General features: G+C 47.7%; 2 long non-coding RNA genes across 2 annotated transcripts; both read left to right on the top strand.

Annotated features, from left to right (window-relative positions):
- The first annotated feature begins 950 nt into the window (after positions 1-950).
- Positions 951-2,701, top strand: LOC134433121 (uncharacterized). The gene is made up of 3 exons (XR_010031492.1): positions 951-1,051; positions 1,605-1,699; positions 2,591-2,701. It is a non-coding gene; the product is annotated as an uncharacterized LOC134433121 (long non-coding RNA).
- Positions 2,702-5,139: 2,438 nt separating this feature from the next.
- Positions 5,140-6,979, top strand: LOC134433093 (uncharacterized). Its single transcript, XR_010031482.1, has 3 exons — positions 5,140-5,227; positions 6,133-6,206; positions 6,890-6,979. It is a non-coding gene; the product is annotated as an uncharacterized LOC134433093 (long non-coding RNA).

A 6,979-nucleotide genomic window follows, 5' to 3' on the forward strand; every position in this document is an offset into this window, starting at 1 on the left:
CCCCGCTCCGGGCTCGGCCCCGCGGGCAGCGGCTCCCCAGCTCCCCGCACAGCCCGTGAGTTCCTTGCGAATGGCTCAAAAATCTTCAAATTCACCTTTCCCCAATCATCTTCCCCAGCTTTCCCACATTTCCTAATTTCTGACCCATTTTTGCCACGTTTCCCCCCTGTCCCAGCTCCTTTTTATCCCGTTTTTTCCTAATTCCAGCCCCATTTTCCTCAGGTTTTTTTTCCCAATTTTTCTCAGTTTCTCCCATTTTCCCCAATTTCTCCCCATTTCCCCCGCATTTTCCTCTCATTTTCCTCAATCTTCCCTCTCATTTTCCTTAGTTTTTCCCTCATTTTTCTCAGTTTTCCCCAGTTTTCCCCCCATTTTCCCTGTTTTCCCCCCATTTCCCCAATCCCACCCCCTCATTTTCCCCATTTTTCCCTCATTCTCTCCCCGTTTTTCCCCTTATTTTCCCCCCTCATTTTCCCAATTTTTTCTCTCATTTCCCCCCTCATGTTCCCCATTTTTTCCCTAACTTTACCCCAATTTCCCCCCGCCCCATTTCCCCCATCCCATCCCCTTTTTACCCCATTTTCCCCTTTCCCCTCCTTCCAGCCCACCTTCCCCACCTCACCCCCAAAATTCCTGGTTTTTCCCCCAAATTTCCCGGTTTTCCCCCCAAAATTCCGATTTTTCCCCCACAAATCCGCGTTTCCCCCCAAAATTCCCTGTTTTCCCCCCAAATCGCCTCAGGAATTCCCGGACGATTCCGACTCCGGCAGCGACTTCGAGGCCTCTCTGCGGCCCCGGAGCAAGCGGGGCCCGCCCCGAGCAGCCCCCAGGAACCGCGTAAGTCCCAATTTTCTACAAAAATCCCCTTTTTCTCCTAATTTCCACCCATTTTCCTCAGTTTTTGTTCATTTTCCCCGATTTTCCCGCGTTTTCCCCTCAGGCCCCGAAGCGCTCCCGCCTCTCCCGCGGGGCTGGGCGGGACCCGGAGCCGAATTCCCCGGAGCAGAATTCCCTGTTCGAGGCCGTGTTTTCGGGAAAAGTGGCCACGGAGGTACCGAAAAATGGAAAAAATCCCTGGGGGGGTTCCCAAAATTCCCAGGATTTCCATCAATTCCTTTTTCCCCCTCAAATCTGCATTTTCCTCTCAAAACTCCCTTGTTTTTCCTCTTGATTTTCTACTTTTTTTCTCAAAAATCTTGGGGATTTTCCCTGAAACTCCTGATTTTCCCTGAAATTCCCTGTTTTTTCCTGAAATTCCCATTTTCTCCCTTAAATTGTTTTTTTTTTTATCTCTGAAATTCTCCATTTCCCCCTTGAAATGTATGTGGTTTTCCCCCAAAACTTTTGAGTTTTTTTTCCCTCCTGAAATTCCTCTGTTTTCCCTTTAAATTCTTTTTTTTTTTCCTGAAAAACTCAATTTTTTTTCCCAAGATGTTTTTGTTTTTCCACAGAATTCTGTTTCTTTCTCCGAAATGTTATCTTCTCCCTTAAAATTCTTAATTTTTTTTCCTTGAAATCCCTGTTTTTCTTCAAAAATCCTGATTTTTTCCCCCAAATTTCTGGGTTTTTCCCAAATTCCCGTTTTCCCCCAAACTGCTGCTCAGACGCTGGTGGATGAGTGGCTGGAGTGTACCGGCGGGACAGGGAGCCGCGTTCCTGGAGCTGCTCAACTTCACCGTGCGCTCCTGCGGCTGCAGGGGTGAGAAACGGGGGCAAAAAATGGGGAAATTGGGAAAAAATGGGGAAAATAGCTGAAAAAATAGTGAAAAAATGGGGAAAAACCAGGGCAAAACCAGGGAAAAATGAGAGAGTTCCTGGAGCTGCTCAAGTGCACCCTGCGCTCCTGTGGCTGCTGGGATGAGAAATGGGGCTAAAAATGGGAAAATAGGGGAAAAATGAGTGAGAAATAGGAGAAATGAGGGGAAAATGGAGGGAATGAGGGGAAAATGAGGAAAAATAGGGGGAAAATGGATTGGAATGGGGGAAAATGGGGAATTTTGGGATTGGAAAAACTGGAGAATTCTGGAGCTGGGATTGGGAAAAATGGAGAAAAAATGGGATTGGGGTGAGGGAATTTAGGGAATTTTGGGGCTGGGATTGGGGGAAAATGGGATTGGGACGAGGGAAAATGGGGAATTTTGGGGCTGGGATTGGGAGAATGGAGAAAAAATTGGATTGGATTGGGGAAAATGGGATTGGAATGAGGAAAAATGGGGAATCTTGGGATTGGAAAAAATGGGGCATTTGGGTGCTGGGATTGGGAAAAATGGGGAAAAATGGGATTGGGGTGAGGGAATTTAGGGAATTTTGGGGCTGGAATTGAGAAAAATGGGGAAAAATGGGATTGGGATGAGGGAAAATGGGATTGGGATGGGGGGAAATGGGGAATTTTGGGGCTGGGGATTGGGAAAAATGGAGAAAAATGGATTGGGATGGGGGAAAATGGGAATTTTGGGGCTGGGGATTGGGAAAAATGGAGAAAAAATGGGATTGGGGTGAGGGAATTTAGGGGCTGGGGTTGGGAAAAATGGGGAATTTTGGGAATTGTGGGATTTTGGGATGTAAAAAAAGGGATTTTGGGAATTTTCAGGCGTGGTGACCCCAGAGATGTTCCGGGAGCTGCAGAACTCCGAGATCATCCGGAGGCTCACGGAGACCTTCAGGAGGTACCGGGGGCTTTTCTGGGAATTTTGGGATTTTCTGGAATTTTGGGCCTTTCATAGGGAATTTTCCAGGTTCCCCCTGGAATTCTTGGTGTTTTCCCCACATTTACTTGTAGGTCTATCTGGAGTTCTCTCTGTCTCTGTATTTTTCGTGCATTTTCCCTGGATTTTTGGTGTATTTATTTCTTTGTTTGGATTTATTTGCAGGCCTTCTTGTAGTCCTCTTTGTCCCTGGAGTTTTGGTGCATTTTCTTGAGGTTTTTGGTGCATTTATTTATTTGTTTGGATTTATTTCCTGGCCTCCCTGGAGTCTTGTTTGTCCCTGTATTTTTAGTGTTTCTTCCTGGTTTCTTGTTGTATTTATTTATTATTTGGTGTTTTTAGGATTCTTCAGAGTACCCATTGTGCAGGAATTCCCATCCCTGGCACTGCTTCCATTTCAGTTTCTCAGAGCTGCTGGCAGTGCCAGTTCTGGGTGGATTTTCAGTGGATTTTTAATGGATTTTCAGTGGATTTTTAGTGAATTTTCGGGATATTTTCAGGGGATTTTCAATGGATTTTCAGTGAATTTTCAGTAGCTTTTCGATGGATTTTCAGTGGATTTTCAGTTAATTTTTGGTGGATTTTCGGTGGATCTTCAGTGGATTCATCAGGAGCTACAGCATCTTCGTGCCTGGGTGCATTTATAGATATATTTATTATTTGTACTCATGTTTATATTTACATTTCCAGGACTCCCAGAGTACCCCTGTCCATGAACACCCCCGAGTGGCGCCGGTTCCGTGTGGGATTTTCAGAGCTGCTGGCAGTGCTGGTGCTGCGTGGCAGCACTGGAGCTGCAGGACAGGTTCCTCATGGACTCCCTGCATTCATGGATTTATTTATATTTATATTTATATTTATATTTATATTTTATTTGCATTCCCAGGACTCCCCAGACTACCCCCTGTCCATGAACACCCCCGAGTGGCGCCGGTTCCGTGTGGGTTTCTGTGAGCTGCTGGCAGTGCTGGTGCTGCGGGGGCAGCACCGGGAGCTGCAGGACGGGTTCCTCATGGACTCCCTGCATTCACGGATATATTTATGTTTATATTTATATTCCCAGGACTCCCCAGAGTACCCCCTGTCCATGAACACCCCCGAGTGGCGCCGGTTCCGTGTGGGATTTTCAGAGCTGCTGGCAGTGCTGGTGCTCCGTGGGCAGCACCGGGAGCTGCAGGACTGATTCCTCATGGACTCCCTGCATTCATGGATATATTTATATTTATATTTTTATTTATATTCCAGGACTCCCCAGAGTACCCCCTGTCCATGAGCACCCCCGAGTGGCGCCGGTTCCGTGTGGGTTTCTGTGAGCTGCTGGCAGTGCTGGTGCTGCGGGGGCAGCACCGGGAGCTGCAGGACGGGTTCCTCATGGACTGCCTGCATTCACGGATATATTTATATTTATATTTATATTTATATTTTCAGGACTCCCCAGACTATCCATTGTCCATGAGCACCCCCTGAGTGGCGCCGGTTCCGTGTGGGATTTTCAGAGCTGCTGGCAGTGCTGGTGCTGCGGGGCAGCACCGGGAGCTGCAGGACGGGTTCCTCATGGACTGTCTGCATTCATGGATATATTTATATTTATATTTACATTTATATTTACATTTCCAGGACTCCCCAGAGTACCCCTGTCCATGAGCACCCCCGAGTGGCGCCGGTTCCGTGTGGGTTTCTGTGAGCTGCTGGCAGTGCTGGTGCTGCGGGGGCAGCACCGGGAGCTGCAGGACGGGTTCCTCATGGACTCCCTGCTCTCGTTCCTCACCGGCCTGGCCGACTCCCAGTGCGGCCCTTCCGCCACACCGGCACCCTGGCAGGTGGGACTGCACCAATTCCTCTTTTTTGCTCCTCGTTTTTCTGTTTATTCTCTGTTTTTCCTCTTTCGCCTGATTTTTCCCACTTTTTCCCTGATTTTTCCTCTTTTTCTGTTTTTTATTCCCTCATTTTTTCTCCTTCCTTTCTTTTCTTTTTCCATTTTTTCCCCCCTTTTTTCACCTTTTTTTCCCATTTTCCCCCCATTCCCAGCCCTGAAGCTGATGAGCTCCCTGCTGGGAATTTCCCCCATTTTTTTCCTAATTTTTTCTCCCATTTTTTCCCATATTTTTCTCATACTTTTCCATATTTTTCCCATTTTTTCACTATTTTTACCCTTTTTTCCAAATTCCCCGTTTTTCCCCCCATTTCCAGCCCTGAAGCTGATGAGCTCACTGGTCAGGATTTCCCCTATTTCTGTCCTGGTTTTTCCCATTTTTAACCCTTTTTTCCCCCATTTTTTCCCCATTTTTCCCCATTTTTTCCCCTATTTTCCCCATTTTTTCACTTTTTTCATCCTTTTTTCCCGTTTTCCCCGTTTTTGCCCCCATTTCCAGCCTGAAGCTGATGAGCTCGCTGGTGGAGGTGGCGCTGGGCGTGGGGCAGCAGCAGGAGAACTGTCAGCGCCAGTTTGGGGCAGAAAAGGAAAAGAGCCCGGCAGGAGGGGCAGCGAGCGCCTCGAGGCACTCAGGGACAGACAGCTGCAGGTGGGGCTGAAATGGGCTGAAAAACGGGGATTTGGGGCAAAAACGGGGGAAAAACTGGGAAAAAACGGGCAAAAATGGGGAAAAACCACCAAGAAATGGGGTAAAAATGGGCAGAAAGAGCCCGGCGGAGGGCAGCGAGCCCTGGAGGGACTCAGGGACAGACAGCTGCAGGTGGGGCTGAAATGGGCTGAAAAACGGGGATTTGGGGCAAAAATGGGAAAAAAAGGGGAAAAACGGAGAAAAAAAAATGGGGAAAATCGGGAGGGCAAAAATGGGAAAAAAAGGGGAAAAACGGAGAAAAAAAAATGGGGAAAATCGGGGTAAAATGGGGAAAATGAGAATAAAAACTGGGAAAAATGGAGAAAACCAGAGATAAAAATGGGAGGAAAATGGGGAAAAATGAGGATAAAACCCAGGAAAATGGGAAAAAATTGAGGAATAAATGGGGAAAGTTGGGGAAGAATGGGGGAAAATCAGAATTTTGGGGGGTTTGGGGGTGACAGTTTGGGAATTTTGGGGATTTTAGGTGGAAACTTGGGAAGATTGGGGATTTTGGGTGGGATTTGGGAATTTTGGTGAATTTTGGGGGGAATTTTAGGTGAACGGTTGCAGATTTTGTGGGAATCTGGGGGATTTTGGGTGGGTTTCAGGAATTTTGGGGGGATTTTAGGTGGAAATTTGGGGGATGTTGATGGATTTTGGGTGGAATGTTGTTGTGGATTTTGGGAATGGCAGCTGAGGGAGCAGCAGGAGGAGCTGGAGCTGCTGATGAACGGGATTTGGGGGGAATTTGTGGATTTTGGTGAATTTTGGTGGGAATTTCTGGGGATTTGGTGGGATTTTTTGGGGTTTGGGTGAATTTTGATGGATTTTGGGTGGAATTTTGGGCATTTTGGTAATCCCAGCTGAGGGAGCAGCAGGAGGAGCTGGAGCTGCTGATGAACGGGATCTTCAAGGGCGTCTTCGTGCATCGGTACCGGTGAGAAAATGGGGAAAAATCAGGAAAAATGGAGAAAATGGGAAAAATGGGGGAAAAGGGGGGTAAAATGGGATTGGGATGAGGGAAAATGGAATAAAATGGGGAAAAAAAGAGAAAATAATGGGGCGGAATTGGGAAAAAATGGGAAAAAAATCAGGAAAAGGGGCAAAGGGGAGGTTTTGGGGCACAGGAGGAATTTTGGGAGTCCAGGGGAGATTTTGGGCTTAAAGAGGGGATTTTTGGGGCACAGGGAAGGATTTTGGGGGTCCCAGGGAGGATTTTGGGGGCTCAGGGGGGGATTTTGGGGTTTAAAGGGGGGAATTTTGGGGTCAAAGGGGAGGATTTTGGGGGAGTTTTGGGTTTAAATGGGGGATTTTGGGGCACAGGGAGGATTTTTGGGGGGACTTTGGGGTCAAAGAGGGGGATTTTGGAGTCAGAGGGGGATTTTGGGTGGATTTTGGAGGATTTTGGGTGGATTTGGGGGGATTTTGGGTGGATTTGGAGATTTGGGGTGGATTTGGAGGGATTTTGGGTGGATTTGGAGGGATTTTGGTGGATTTGGGGGGATTTTGGGTGGATTTTGGAGGATTTTGGGGGATTTTGGGTGGATTTGGAGGGATTTTGGTGGATTTTGGGTGGATTTTGGGGATTTGGGGGCTGATTTCAGGAATTCTCTGGGACAGGGACGTGGTGCCCGAGATCCGCGGGATCTGCATGGAGGAGCTCGGGGTGTGGGTGAGGAAATTCCCAGCTCCTTCCTCACTGACAGCCAC

Source organism: Melospiza melodia, unplaced genomic scaffold (genome assembly GCF_035770615.1).
Source record: "Melospiza melodia melodia isolate bMelMel2 unplaced genomic scaffold, bMelMel2.pri scaffold_138, whole genome shotgun sequence".
Classification (NCBI taxonomy): Eukaryota; Metazoa; Chordata; class Aves; order Passeriformes; family Passerellidae; genus Melospiza; species Melospiza melodia.